The following is a 14504-nucleotide window of genomic DNA, read 5'->3' on the forward strand; positions in this document are numbered from 1 at the left end:
ACAACCCCCCCCCCATCCACTCCCAGGGTTCACGTCAATCACAGAGTAATAATCAATACATAGTGAGGAATTTCCCCCATGTTTTCTCAAATAGAGTAAGCTTTCTGTTTCTCCGAAAAATTACTCTCTCCATCTCGGCCAGGCCATGTATTTCATCAATCCACATTACAATCAGAACTGGGTTCACAGTCTTCCAACTTCTCAATATAATTCTTTTACCCACCATCGCACCCTGATAGATCCATTTTTTCTGACACATGAATAGATCCTCCAAAAGAACATCGCTACTTTTAAGGTCTTAAAATCAAAGGCTATTTTTTCATCTAACACCATATCACAGATCCTACCAAATTCAAAACAAAAGCCTTGCACTCTGGTGCAGGTCCAGAGCATATGTTCAAATGTGCCGGTGTCATGAACATATTCATTGTAAAGATGGGATTATGCCATATCGACGCTTCTGGGACTATGTGGGGGCATACTGCAATAGCACACACCAGCAATCATGTAAGAATTCTATGAGGGGGATTCTGTTTCTTGTGTTCTTAGACCTCATGGTTATCAACGCCTTGGGTTGTGTACTTTTTTTCGATTCAGCTTCTACCTACAGGTCAATTCAGATCTTGTCATCCTGTGTGTATGCCTCATAGAAAAAGCCAAAATATATTTGAAATGTTTGGTATGTTCATGCCTCCCAATCACATTGGTTGTTGTAGCTTCCAAATCGTTAATCCAGGTGGTTTACCATCCAACAAGAATATTTGCATCAGGGCATCTATTTCTTTGAAAATATTTGTCATCATTCTGAGATGGAGTATAGAGAGGATAGAATTCACCTTGGGTGTCACATTCAAGTCAACATGCAGTTAACTTCCCCTACAATGAGAGTTTTAAAAGGGATCATCGATCTAAGTCTGTCTTGATCTTGGCTAATAGTTCAGAAAAAAATCATCTGCATCAGGGCATTCAGCTCTGAGGAGACCCAAATTCCAAGGTATTTCATCTTAGTGGGACACCATGTAAAGTCCAATTAATCAAACATGTGTTTCAATCAGGAGGGAGAGACAGGCAAAATCTCTGATTCACTCCAAATTAATTTACAACGTGAGATTTTGGAGAAAGCTTCAATAATATCCATTAGAGAAGCAATGCTTAATTCAGAATCTTGCAAAACTGCCGAAAGGTCATCCCTGAATAGAGAGAACTTGCCCAAATGCCCTCCATATCTAACTTCTCAAATGTCGCTGCTCTTCCTCAGCAAGATAGCCAGGGCTCCGAAGCAATAATAAACAACAAACGGAGAAAGTGGACAGCCTTGTCTGGTCCACCCGTGAAGCTCACATTTTTCTGATAAATAGCTGTTGGTGAGGACACTGCTAGTAGAATCAGCAGGGATCTAGAACAGGGTCCATCATAATGCACAACCAATGGGAACAAGGGATGAACAATTGGAGAGCGGAGGATTGAGAGGATTCTTAGAAGAATGGGTGGCACAAGTAAAATAATAGTGTGGAATTGTATGGAAGAAAGATGTAAAGTATCTGGCATGGCTCAAGGAGCTATAGAGACCTGTTATTCAGCTACTCACACATTTTTCTCTGTTTTTTAAGGGCAATGATATGGTGCCTGTTAGCACAAATTGGAACTGTAGCTGATGCTTCACATCACTGATCTGTCTGGAGGTACAGCTGCACTTCTTCATTTGTTTTGGTCTTGCAGACAATGTAGTTACAGAACAGGCCTCCAGCCTGGTGAGGCGTGTGCATTCTCATTACACTACATGTGCCTGCCCTTGTTATCCCTGAGGAACATTTAGTGCTCGCCCACCCAATGCTCAAAGCCACATCTGTACCCCCTTTGTCCCCTGTGCCCCTTGCATCCACTGGATCATTGCATATGGACAAACCAATAACTTTGCCTGATCATGAAGAAGAGGAACCATTGCAATGGACCAAGCGGTCGAACTATATTTTGGCAGCATCTTCAAAAGCTCTGCTGGACATTCCTGAGCAGTATCGTCAGTTCAGATGGACGGAAACATTTTTGCCTCTATCCTGGCCCCTGTTGTCCAAGCTGATGCAAATCTGAAGTAGCTCCTGGTGACCCAGTACAAAGTCTTGCTGATTGTAAATTCCTCAGAGTCACCTTTCAGTGCCATGAAAGAAGAACTACGGACCCTGATGCTCATCTCCTTGCAGAACAAATATATCCTCAACATCCTAACAGCTATAGAGGGGGGCGTGGGCCCGAAAATAGGGAGCACATGTTGTACATTTGTGCCTCGTAATGATTCAAGGAATGGAGCTATAGCTCAGACAATTGGCACTTTGTAGAAGCTTAGGGTGATCATGGAGAACGAAGCAAGAATCACAAATGACCCTTGGTTGGACTTTTTTCCTGAGTACAAACTTGGATGAGCTTAGCTGTCAAGCTCTTAATGACAATTTTCTGTCTTTTTCCTTATTATCTTTTGTTCCTGTCAAATGCTCTAATGATGCTGTTCTGCCCAGGTACTGAAAGCTGCTGCCATGATGACTGTGACCGTGTCCAGAACGAGACCCACTAACATTTCATATCACATGGGTACCCAGACTGAAGCTGTTTTGTGTCCTCCACCAAATTGGGATGATTGTGTGAAGCAGTGGGTAGAATGTTGCAAATGATGGAGGGACGAGTTGGTTTTGTTCAGCGGAGAAGTATGCCCCTAGTGGGACCTTTGTGAGAGATGATTGTAGGTTTATTTTCCCCGCGAAGCTGGGTTAAAAGATCAAGAAATTGGTTTATCAGTTAATCTATTAACTAAAGAGGGGAATTTTGGGGCGGCCGATAAAGGTTCCAATGAGAAAGAGGGGTTTACTTTGCACATGCCATATTGGTGACTGGGGGAACAGCGATATGTACGCAGTGTTGCAATTTTACATGTATCTAGTGTAGTTAATGAGAAAGGCATATGTATTACTTTTAGTGTTACTTTGGGCCTCATCACGAGTTGGGCGGTACCCCAGCTATAATACTGCCCAACTGTAAAAGTGTTAGTGCCAGCTGATCTGGCGTTATTAGCGCCAGATCACAGGTTGGGTGTTAACAGCAAATCCCCATTCCCCATTGGGTCGATTGGACCCAATGGGACATTTCTGGCACTAATACGGTGAGCTAATACAGCTGGCAGAAGTAGCACAGAAAACAGGGTGCTAAATGTTAGTTAAAACAGCCCATTTAGGGCCCAGCTCGTTATTGGGCCAGCCCTTCAACGCAGCGGGAATACCCTTACTACTGCATTTAAGCGCTACCGCCCTGAAGGGGCCCCTGAGGAACCCTCGAATGTGGAAACAAGGCACAATCACCACACATGAACTGATACGTCAGACACGAGGTTGTATTCCCAAAATCTAGGGTTTATTGCAAAACAAATAGTCTCAGTTGGCCAAATGGTCCCACGCCCCGCGACGTGTGTCTAACAGACCTCGGTGGACGCAAGAGAGTGAAAATCATATATCAGTTACACATATACAAATTGAGCGTCTTACAATCAGCAATGACACATTTGATGCCACCCCTAATTTTATTCTCTTTGAATTAGAGATGATGATTGACCATAGTGATGAATTTGACATCCCAGACCGCTTCATTTAGCAACAGTTTGCAATCTCAAATTTACAGACACCATTCTTTATTTAATAGAACACAGCGCTTCTATTTTCATGGAAAAGGTGCGTGTAGGGGAATGGCACATTCCAGGTTTTGCTATCTCCTGGTTTCTATTCGCGCTCCGGAGGTCAGCTTGCTCTCCGGGCCTCACAGGGCCCAAGAAGGGGGGCCGTAAAGAAGAACATAATTCAAACCTTTTACTAATAGTTTCATGCATTGCTATTCTTGTAGGGAGACTCGCTGGCATCCGTGTACTGATTAGAACGCCTTAATCCCTGCATCCAAGGATATGTGAAGGAGGGAACCGGGCATTTCTGTCTGGCTTTTCGCTCAATGTTTCAACATGTCTTTAATAACCTTGGACCATTGAAGCGGAATAATATTTACAGCAAAGCAGTTTTACATGAGGCAAAGTGGCAGCATTAAAGAGAACAGAGAGGAAACAAAATGGCGATTCTGGTCATTTTAAAATGGCTGCCCTCTAGTTGTGCTAATAACTATATAATGATTAATAGATATATATATATTTCTAACACTGAGAATGAGCCGGTTGGTCTTCGGCCAATCAATTTATCTACACTGCCGCCCGCTCGAGGGGTGTCAGATCTTTCTAGACTGACAGCCCAACTCGTGATGATGCTTTGTGTTTAAAGTTCACACATTTTAGATCTGAATGCGTGCAGAAAGATAACTGTGAAATCTGTTCATGCAATATAAAAAAAGACAGTAAAGGTGTATGTGTGCCACATAGCGCCTATATGTTGAGCAGCGCAGAGCTCCACATACAAATGCAAGAAAGGATATTTGCAATTGGGAAGCTGCTGTAAAAATGATGCTGTACTTTTAAACTTTTCCAACTGATGCTGCCTGACTCCCTCGATGCACCCACCGACCCCAAGACGACATCCAGGCAATCCTAAGGCTGTGTAGGGCCCCGGCCCCCACAGATGCCCACAGCGAGATTCGCTACCCGCCGAGGCCCCCCGATACCAGCCCAGCTGATATCCTTTGTTTGCGGTGCTGGGCCTGACTCCAAAATGGCCGGGGCGATGCGGCCTGGAAACGAGGCTGCTCCAAGTTGCTGAGCAACCGGGTGCCTAATCAGCATATCCTGGCACCAACAGGCGGAAGCCGACCTGCGGAATAAGGCTGAGGATTAAGGCTTCCTGTTTGCCCTGAGCCTTATCCTCACTCTAGCAGCAACATCGGAGTGGGCAGGAGCACATACTCCCCAGCTGCAGCAGCATCCACCTGATGCTGCCTGACTCCCTCGATGCACCCACCGACCCCAAGACGACATCCAGGCAATCCTAAGGCTGTGTAGGGCCCCGGCCCCCACAGATGCCCACAGCGAGATCCGCTACCCGTCGAGGCCCCCCGACACCAGCCCAGCTGATATCCTTTGTTTGCGGTCCTGAGCCTGACTCCAAAACGGCTGGCGCGATGCGGCCTGGAAACAAGGCTGCTCCCAGTTGCTGAGCAACTGGGGGCCACATCAGCCTATCCTGGCCACCGACAGGCGGAAGCCGACCTGCGGAACAAGGCCGAGGATTAAGGCTTCCTGTTTGCCTTGAGCCTTATCCTCACTCTAGCAGCAACATCGGAGTGGGCAGGAGCCCGTACTCCCCAGCTGCAGCAGCATCCACCTGATGCTGCCTGACTCCCTCGATGCACCCACTGACCCCAAGGCGACATCCAGGCAATCCTATGGCTGTGTAGGGCCCCGGCCCCCACAGATGCCCACAGCGAGATCCGCTACCCGTCGAGGCCCCCCGACACCAGCCCAGCTGATATCCTTTGTTTGCGGTCCTGAGCCTGACTCCAAAACGGCTGGCGCGATGCGGCCTGGAAACGAGGCTGCTCCCAGTTGCTGAGCAACCGGGTGCCTCATAAGCCTATCCTGGCACCGACAGGCGGAAGCCGACCTGCGGAATAAGGCTGAGGATTAAGGCTTCCTGTTTGCTCTGAGCCTTATCCTCACTCTAGCAGCAACATCGGAGTGGGCAGGAGCCCGTACTCCCCAGCTGCAGCAGCATCCACCTGATGCTGCCTGACTCCCTCGATGCACCCACCGACCCCAAGACGACATCCAGGAAATCCTAAGGCTGTGTAGGGCCCCGGCCCCCACAGATGCCCACAGCGAGATCCACTACCCGCCGAGGCCCCCCGACACCAGCCCAACTGATATCCTTTGTTTGCGGTCCTGAGCCTGACTCCAAAACGGCCAGCGAGATGCGTCCTGGAATCAAGGCTGCTCCCAGTTGTTGAGCAACCGGGGGCAACATCAGCCTATCCTGGCCACCGACAGGCGGAAGCCGACCTGCGGAACAAGGCCGAGGATTAAGGCTTCCTGTTTGCCCCTGTTCGCCACCGTGAGCCCTCAAAAGTGGTCTGTGCGCTCATCTGAAGGGTTGCTCCTCAATCATTGATAACTGTAAGTACACTGGCCCTTGAGGCAGCTGCGTCTTCCGCCTTCCTTGGCATCCACATGGCTGCGCGCTGCACTGCCTAGCCTTCCCGCTCTAACAACCTGACTACTACCTGGTGCATGCTGCACTGTCCTACTCGATATGCCGGACATTCAAATCTAGCTGCACCGTATTTTGCACTGCATTCCCTGATGTGCCTGACATTCGAATCTAGCTGCACCGTATTTTGCACTGCATTTCCTGTAGGTGTATTCTAACCTATGTACAATCTCGAATCTAGATGTGTTTTCAACCGTAGTGACTATAGCGCCTCAAGGCGTACTTTGACCAACTGTGCTGAATCTGGCTGCGTTTCTAGCCAAATATGTCATCTTGAAGCTAGAGGTTGCCCCCCCACTCTCTAGTTTAAACTATCACTCCCTGACCTCAACTCAAAACTACTGCACCTCAGCTCGAGGGCATTACTCTTAAACCAGCTACTGCCCCTCTAGACCACTCTACCCAGTTCAAACTAGCCACTAACAATCATAGTTTGGCCCGCTCCCCCACTAGTGCCATTAGCCTCCAGCATCACGCACCACTATTACCAGACCATGATCTTCCGGCTTGCCCTAATCATGTTCCCTTTCTGCATAACGCTGGACAACGTACCCTGTAGCAATAATAGTTACATAGCCTACGAGGACGGCCTGGCTAAACTAGGGTGCCCCAGAGACCAACCCCTCCCCTGCCCCACACCGTTCCTACCCTCCGTATCCCCCTTCCCACCTACTCACCACCACCCTCACACCTCCCAGGTCAACCTAAGCCCCCCCACCAACACTACACACAGCCACCCCAGTCCTATCGCTAAGTCCAACCAAACTAAACTGAATACTAAACTGCCCGCCCGCAACAAGCCTCCCGGCCTAACCCCCCCCTCCTTTACTCCCAACCTCACAGCCCGAAACGACAGACTAGGCTCCAGGCTCCCCACTACAACTATCAGGCCCAATTCCAAACCCAACACCAAAACCATTACAAAGCACAATGCGCCAAATAAGCCCATACCTCCCCACTAAAAGGTGCCCTACTCAATGTCAGATCATTGGCTGCCCACCCCACAGAAATTGCAGACATCATCCTTACCAATGACCTCGACTTCCTAGCCCTAACAGAAACTTGGCTTCATGAGGCGTCTGGACCTCACTTATCGCTAGCCATCCCAGACAAATACTCTATCCTCAGAGCTGATAGACCTAACGCTAGAGGTGGAGGTGTAGAAATCATTCCCAAATCCTCCCTAGACCTCAGATTAGCTTCTACAGTCTCACTCACATCCTGCGAGACACTAACAGCCAAACTGCAAACCTCCCCCACAACCACGATCACCCTCCACCTCATATATAGACCCCCAGGCCCTCCTGGGGTCTTTGAAGAAGACATCACATCCCTCATCACCGAAAATTCCAAACCATCAGCACAAAGCACAAATCATGATCCTTGGGGACTTCAACCTCGGTTACCAGGACCCAAACGATGCACATGCCGCATCCCTAGCCAATGTCCTAACTGAACATTGACTTCACTCAACTCTTTGTACTCCCCACCCACCAAAAAGGCAGAACCCTTGACTGGGTAGCAATTTACAATTGCAATACAATCTGCAAAGCCCCCCAACCTCTGGCATGGACTGATCATCACATGATCCCTCTTGAGGTCAACACCAATCAGGTACTGCCCAATAAATACCCCCCCAGCACCAGCCTGTCCCACCAGGAATAAAGGCAACATTACTGCTGAAGCCCTACTACCACTGGTCCTACCTACCCTCAATGCTCTCCCAGCCAACGCGGACTTAAACCTGCTGATCGACACCTTCAATGACTCCATGGCTAGAGCAATGGATACCGTTGCCCCCCTGAAAATACGCAAAGACAAACCTAAAGCTCATCTGAACTTGTGGTACAGCCCTGAGCTCAAATTACTCAGAAAAGAGAAAGCCAAGGCACAACACACTTGGAAAACTAACCCCTGTGCAGAAAACAAATCCAACCTCAAAAACCTATCCTCACTTTACAAAAGCGAGATAATTCGCACCAAAAAAGATGCATACAACACCAGGATTGTTCAGGCAGGATCCTTCACCAAAGAATTATTTAAAATTCTGAAGGAACTAGAAAACCCTATCTCACCTCCAGACACCTGCCTGAAAGACAAATCTTGGTGCACCAGCATCTAAAACGCCCTCAACTATAAAATTTCAGGACTCCAAACCAAAATTGAGGACAAAAGCCAACAACTCTCCAATAACAAGGTCACCAACCCTAGCCCACACACGCCCATCAATACTAGCTTGGGCTTCTCGTTTAAGAAAGTCACCATCACGGAAGTCCAAAACATCATCACCTCCTTGAAACCCTCAAACTGCAAAGGAGACAGCTGCCCTGCACAGATCATAAAAGATGCAGCCAGAGAGCTCTCCCCCTTCATCACCAAACTTATCTACCTATCCTTCACCAATTACTCGATCCCTAGCAACCTAGAACCATCATGGGTTCTCCCACTCCTGAAAAAACAATCCCTCGACCCAGCCATACCCACCAACTACAGGCCCATCACCACAGTCCCCTTCCTACTGAAAATCCTGGACAGAGTTGCCTAAATCCAAATTCAGGAATACTTGGAATCCAACCAACTGCTAGGAATACGTCAATCTGGCTTCAGAGCTCAACACGGAACGGAAACCGCCCTTGTTGATGATATTAAATACAAAGGCAATGCTGCAATCCTACTCCTCCTAGACCTCTCAGCGGCCTTTGACCTGGTCAGCCATGAAATCCTTTGTAGCCACTTAGCCACCGCAGCCCACTTCTCCTCCTCTGCAATCACATGGATACAATCCTTCCTGGCAAACAGAACCATGCGGGTTTTCTCAACAACAGCTGCAGCAGACCCTATCCCCATCACATGTGGGGTCCCACAGGGATCCTGTGTATCCCCCACTTTGTACAATATATTTACAAAGCCTCTATTTGACCAACTGGACCGTCTGGGTGTCACCTACACTAATTACGCTGATGACACCCAGATACTCCTCACCATCACAGGCAATTACCAAGCAGATGTCGCCCGGATCAACAAAATATTCTCCATCATTCAGGCATGGATGGCCTCCCATGGTCTCTGCCTGAATGATGAGAAGACAGAGCTCCTAATCATCGGCTTCCCCAACACCCTAACTAAACTCAATCCTAGCTACAATAACATCACGATCGATGGTCACACCATCCCCGTTGCCAAAAGCGTGAAAACCCTTGGCTTCTATCTGGATGCCAACACCAACCTCTCCAAACACACCAATATGACCGCCTCAGCCGCTGCTTACACCAGCAAGCTCATTAGGGCCAGTAGACCATTCCTATCACCCAACAGCTGCCTCACCCTCGCCAGATCCCTCATACAATCCAAATTGGATTACTGCAACAGCCTGTACATAGGTGCTAACCAATCCGTACTTAACAAGCTGCAGGTAATACAAAATAACGCTCTGCGTGCAACCCTCAACATTCCTAGACGAGAGCATATCTCCGCTACTAGGAAAGCCTGCAAATGCTCTAAAACCATTTGCCTCACGTTCAAGTCCCTCAATCACCTAGCACCACCATACCTAGCTAACAAATTCACCATGAAACCTGCTACCAGATCCACCAGATCCTCCAACACTCTATGTTTGACAATGCCCAGATTCCATCTAACAAGAGCTGGAGGGGCAAGCTTCACAGTACTTGCCCCCCAACTCTGGACACCCTACCTCTCAACATCAAAACTATCAAATCCTTCCAGATCTTCAGGAAGCAGGTCATCAGCTGGCTCCTAAACAAAGAGTAGCCCCACTAACACCAGACCTCTCACCCCTTGCGCGGTAACTGGCTCATGTACTGTATGTATATTGCAACTGTATATTGATAAATGTATATATATGTATGTAATATAAGTATGCACGAAGTATGCAACACAAAGATACTTCTCAACGCTGTAACCGTATTCTTAAGCGCCCTTCTACCCCTGGGTTTGGAGCGCTATACAAATAAAATAAACAAACAAACAAACAAACATGCATGCACCAACATACATACATGGGGGTCTTAAGGGACATATGTTTGGGGCAGTTGGGGCACATGGGGAGTGTACAAATATGTATGGCGTGTGAGCTTGCCTTGTGTGGGCATGCCCTGCAACCAGGGTTTGCGAGATGAACTCTGTGTGACTGGGAACACTGGTTTGGCGACGTTAAAGGCTGAAGAAGGGCAGCAGCAGCTGCAATATCATCAGATGGGCAGCTATGAGCAGGCTCAGGTTTTTCCGATTTAGCACTATTGTGGAAAGTAGATGCAATCTTTTTAAGTACATGGGAGTTTGTTAGTCATTGTCCAGGGAAGACCAGCCATCTGAATGGGACTGAGTTATGAACCTGGGGTGAAGAGACACCTAAGGGCAGAGTTGACAAATACTTTATGGGTTTTGATCAGCTTCTCATGATATGTCCTGAGGCCATGTATGCTGAATTTGTAGTCGTGTAGATTTGGTTAAACAAGGATGCCAGTAAGTCTGGGTGGATAAGGTATTTACCGGCAGTTAAAAGGGAACTTGTTTATTTTCACCCGTCTGCATATCGTTGAAATGTCCTTGCAAAGACCATGTGCATCATGTCAGGGGTTAGAGGTCACAGGCCATCTGAAACTTGTAATGAATTATATTTCTGTGTGAATGTTTAACTATGTGATGATGTCATGAGCTACCACGGAAGACTCCAGGAAAAGGGCATGTCGTGAATATTAGCTGATGTAAAAATATGTTGAAAGGGGATGGTAGTCAAAAAGATTTTACCAATGAGGATCAGTGAATTGGAGAAGAAGGGATTTCTTTTGTATAGGCTTGACCAATCATGTGTGGGGAGATGACCTTGTAATAAAATATGTGGAAGTGCTTTAAGTGTTACAAAATTTAAAAAATGCGTAGACGTGTGTGGTTCAAGGAGACTGGTGTCAGTTTGACTCACAGCATCATCTAACTCCTCTAGCTTCTTAAGTGGTGGGCCTATCTTAGGTTAAGGTGAGCAGAGGCCCATCCGCACATAGTACATCGCCATTTTTAGATTCAACTCTAAATCCAATGGACTCCAGGGCAGAATAAACAAACTTCCTCACTACACCAAACATTAGTGGGAAGAACAGACCTGCTGCAGCAGGACAGAACCCTGGATCCAATCTGTGAAATTTGTCCTCCGTCAATCGAGCTTGACAGCCACTATGGAAAGCAGTAATTCCATGTTCCTGAGGGAGCATTCATTAAGCCATGCACATGCATGCCGTGGGTCTGTTGGTATTTTCCCCCCATCTTGCAGAAAGAGTTTTAGGGTTGCAGGTTTCAGGAGGGTCCCTTTGGTTCTGCTTTCTTTTAGCTGCCACATCCTTGGGAAAGATAGGGTGTATCTGTATGGGAATTATCCTGAGCCGCTAGCCATGACAGAGTATTGCTTGGCTTCTGGTGTCCATTCTGCCAGGCCTGGAGGCTGTGTCTTCGAGCAATGTGTTGCCTCCCAAGCAATTTTGCCTGGGGCATCGTGGCGCTTGTTACAGAGGCTTATAGATTGCGGTTACATGATATCAGGCATTTGGTTAGCATTTCAATACAGACAAGGGGTTACTTGGTTACAGTGGAACCTTGACTTATTGGGTATTAAGGCAGGCTGTTGCGCTTTCACAGGTTAGTTGAACAAATTTGTTTTTAACAATTTACGAAATACAGTGTATGATTTTTCATTTCTGAGTGCAGTGGGTAGGGCGTTCCAGTGCTTGGGTGCAAGGTGTTGGAAGCTGGCGCCTCCTGCTGTGGCTCTTTTGAAGGAGGGAATGAAGATCTGATTAGTGAGATGTGTCCTCTTGGGTCTAGCTGATGTGCAAGGGGTGATTCTTTCAGAGGGGTATGGTGGAGCGTTGAAGGCGAGGCACTTGTGTGTGATTGCCAAAGTTTTAAAGAGAATATGCTCTTTGACAGGTAGACAGTGGGCTTCTTTTCTTGCTTGGGATATGTGTTCCCTTTTGGGAATGCTCAAGGCAGCTCTCAGGGCATTATTTTGAGTTACTTGTAGTGTATGTAGGTTTTCTGCAGATACTAAAACATTCTGATTAGCCTGGGCGTCCTTGGCTTCAGGGAGACCAAGGATTCAGAGGTTATTCATTCTGCATCTGGTCTCTAAATGGACGCTTTTCATCTTCAGTGTGTGCATTTCATCCCTCAGTTCATTAGATGCCCTTTGGCTTCCACACATTTCACCTTCCAGGCTCACTGGTCTCATCCCCAGGCACTTGCTTTCCCAGTGAAGAGCCCTTACCCGATAAGTCAGAGAGTGCAGTCTTCATTCCGCCTCCATCATTTGCAACATGCTGCAGAAATGCATGTCTCTCTGTTGAACTTGGAGCCTCCTCATGTGTTCCAGCCTCCAAGGCCACATCAGCGGCGTGCTTAGGCTTTCTGGAAGTGGGGTTCTCTGGCATGGCAATCCTCTTTTTACTGGACAGTATAATATATTCTATTTAGCGGGTAGTCGAATGCACTAGCCTCGGAATCAGACAGGGCGGGGGAAACACTAATATTTTCTGCTTCCTCCATCTGTCTGTCTGAAATGTAAAACTGTCACGTATTATTACGTATGAGGGACTTAATTGACTATGTGATTATAATGAAGCACATATTTTATAGTAAATGTATACATGGTAGGCTGAAGTATGTGTATCATATAATGGAGCACTGATAGTGCATGGGGAAATAGTGATACCATAGGTAAAAAGGTCCTAGAAGCCATATAATGAAAAGACATACCCTAGTAAGTGGGAACATTATTTTATATTTAGAGACGTATGCCCACTATTGAAAATAATGTGATTTATGCAGCAAATGACATGATATGTGGTAAAAATGACCTTCTAAAAATTGGAATCCTTGCGTGATGTTGTATACATTGCATGTATACTGTGCTGCAATGCACTGTGTTTGATTTTAAAATAAAAGCAACTTTTTTATTGATTGAATTCCATGTTGCACAGTAAGAAATGCATGCCCATTCTGCTGAATGACAGAAAATACATGTTTTACTGAACAGCAATGAATGGAACTGTTGTTGAGTGACTGAGACATGTTCCTATGGTGACATTCCTCCTCAGTCACATGGCCCTGCCCCTTCTGGCCTTCTAGAATCTTCACTCTGCTTCCTGCAGATTAAGCTTTCTCTGGAGCCTTCAGGCATAGCTGGTGAGATTTTTAGGAGGGAACATGGAGAGTATTGTTGCATTGCTGAACATGTTGGGGTGGGGGGGCATTGACAACTGATGGAAAGGAGCGGAGTGGAAGAAGAGCGGATGTGGCTCTGGGGGATCGTTTCACAGAAACTGTTCGTAAAAGAAAATCAATGCATGGTAGATTTGACAGAATTCTGTCACAATCATTAGTTCGAAGCCAAAGATACCAAACATGAAGAGCGGGGGTTGTGTGTGCATCCCCCACTCCCCATGTTTGGTATTTTTGGCAAAGTCCATTGAGCAGACCAGGCTTTGTCACCGATCATTACAATTTTGGCCTACGCTGACTTGACCTAGCTGAACTATACAGCTGTGGCAGAAAGGAACAGATTCACTGGCAGCAATTCCATTGATTTTCCATTCATTCAAAGGCAGAAGCCATTGCTTAATGCAATGCAGTGAATGACCAAGTATACTTGGTATAGATTTTTAAATGCCATATATCTCCAAACTTCAGTTCTGCACAGCACCTTATATGCGTACGTGCTGATCGATTGTTTTCTACAAGATTCAGACTGATTAAAATTAAAGTATGTTTTCCTGTGTTCAAATTACTCCAAGCAGTGGAGTACCAAGCGAGCGAGGCAGGGTGGGGGTGGAGCAGGGGGTTTTATGAGCAAGACTGGGACATTTGTCAGTGGGACACCTCTCCCGTTTGGCACCTCAAAGACGGTGCCCACGGGGAAAGGTGTCCCGCTGGTAGGACAATGAGTGCCGTGCAACTCCTGCACAGCTCGCTCATTGTCCTGGCAGTAGGACACCTTGACTGTTGCAAGTGGTTGAGGTGTTTCGCTGCCAGGATATGTCCCAAAGAACTCCGGGTAACAGAGGGGCTCTAACGTTGCTCTGTTTCAACAGAGCATTATAATGTGAGCCATTAGGCACTGATGGGAGAGAGGGGGGGCTATTAGCAGGGGCATTTGTCCCTCTAGAAATGTGAATCAGAGGGAGTGATCAGAAGTGAGAAGGGTGCATAATGCTGCATGCTTTTTGAAATAATGACAATGGCGTTAAAACCCAAGGGGATTTGTTAGGCTCACATTAATCTGCATGATGCTTTTTTGACTTTGCATGCAGTATGGGGAGA

The sequence above is a fragment of the Ambystoma mexicanum genome, chromosome 5q (assembly GCF_040938575.1).
Source record: "Ambystoma mexicanum isolate Mex_15411 chromosome 5q, UKY_AmexF1_1, whole genome shotgun sequence".
In the NCBI taxonomy this organism is placed as follows: domain Eukaryota; kingdom Metazoa; phylum Chordata; class Amphibia; order Caudata; family Ambystomatidae; genus Ambystoma; species Ambystoma mexicanum.